Genomic DNA, 2,037 nt, shown 5'->3' on the forward strand with positions numbered 1-2,037 from the left:
TTATTTGTTGAAACTGTACTTCCGATTTGATTTGAAACTGTCTCATTGCTATTTGTTTATCAATAAAATCATGGAAAAAAACATAAACTACTGCAATTAAAAGTCAAACATTAACATAATGTAATTGTGAAATTTAATACTCTTACAAAGAGGCAAATCAAGTATAAAGAAACTAATAAAGAAATTACTGAGCTAAAAAATGTTCAGTGTGTAGATAGATAGATAGATAGATAGATAGATAGATAGATAGATCATTCTATCCTTCTGCAACAAAGTATATATTATTTTCAGCAATGCATGTTATTTTTTCCATAATGGATCACATGATAGTCCACAAAGTCCCCTTAAGTAAATATAAAAGAATTGAAATCATCCCACATATGCTATCAGACCACTGCACAATGAAAATAAAACAATAAAAGAGCTTTCAGAAAAAAAATGTCCCTGGAAAGCTAGGAAAGTACTCCTAAAAATCCAATGGAACACAGAAGGAATGAAAGACACAATTTTAAAATTTCTGAAAATTAATGACAATGACTGTTCAATTCATTGAAGCAGTGACAGCAGGCCTAAGAAGACACAATGACAGCAGGACTAAGAGGAAATTCATAGCAATTAATACTTGCAATAGTAATACAAAGTAATCTCAAATGAATAACCCTATGAGAATACCTAAGATACATGAGAAACATCCACATAGCAGCCCCAAACTGAAAAGAAATAGCAAAACTATAAGAATGAGAGCAGAAATCAATGACATGGTGACTAAAACAAACAAACAAACAAAAAACTTCAAAAAATATCATTGAATTGAAAAGCTTGATCTTCACCAGAATAAATAATATAGACAAGCACACAACAAGCACCATCAAGAAAGCAAATGCAATTAGAAATGACAAAAGTAAAATACAACAGATGCCTTTGAAATTTAGAAGATATCTACTACTTCGAAAAATTATTTGACATCAAATTTAAGAAATTGGCAGATGCTCAGACATACTAACAAACTAACTCTCCCAAAATATAAATATGATTAACAACCCAATAACAAGCAATGAAATTGACTTAGTGATAAGTAATTCACTAGCTAAAAAAGCCCAGTAGTTTCATTGCTGAATTCCACAAACCTTTTCAGGATGTTATATCACAAATACTCCTCAAGCTCTTCAAAGATACTGAAAGGGACAGAATTTCCCCATGTCCATTTATGGAAGTCAGGATCACCCCAAATCCCAAACTAGATAAAGACTTAAATAAAAAAAGAAAAATATAGGCCAGCGTTTTCAATGAACCTAGGTGAAAAAGTCTTCATCATAGCAGCAAATAGAGTGCAGCACATTATCAAAAAAGATAATAGATCAAAATGAAGTCAGTTTCATCTCAGAGATGCAAGGATCATTCAACATACATAAATCAATAAATGTAAAACATCACATAAACAGGTAAAAATTTACACAATCATTCCAACAGATATAGAAAAAATTGTTGACAAAATCCAACATTGCTTTATGATAAAAACTCTTAGGCAAATACACAAGGAAAGACCACACCTGAGTATGATACAGGGTATTTATGACATACGCATAACCAGCATCACATTAAGCAGGGTAAAAAATAAAACTATTCCCCCTAACTTCTAAAACATGACAAGGATGTCCACTATTACATTTTCTATTCAACATAGTGCTTGAAACACTAGCCAGAGAAATAGACAAGAGAAAGAAATAAAAGGGATACATGGAAAAGAAGAAGAAATCAAATTATCACTATTCCATGGCAACATGATACTCTACATAGAAGGCCAAAGAATTCCACCAAAAATCTCTTGCAATTAATAACTAACTAATTAATCAGAAAAGTAGCAGGATATATGATCATCATACAAAACGCATGAGCAGTTGTGTACTCCAAAAATGAATGGAAGCAGGAAATTATGAAAATAATGCCATTCACAGTAGTACTGTGAGGAATTAAGTGAATTAGCCTAACAAGAAAATGAAAGACATCTACAAAGAAAACTACAATACTCTGATGAAA

The sequence above is a fragment of the Octodon degus genome, unplaced genomic scaffold (genome assembly GCF_000260255.1).
Source record: "Octodon degus isolate 3935 unplaced genomic scaffold, OctDeg1.0 scaffold00252, whole genome shotgun sequence".
Classification (NCBI taxonomy): domain Eukaryota; kingdom Metazoa; phylum Chordata; class Mammalia; order Rodentia; family Octodontidae; genus Octodon; species Octodon degus.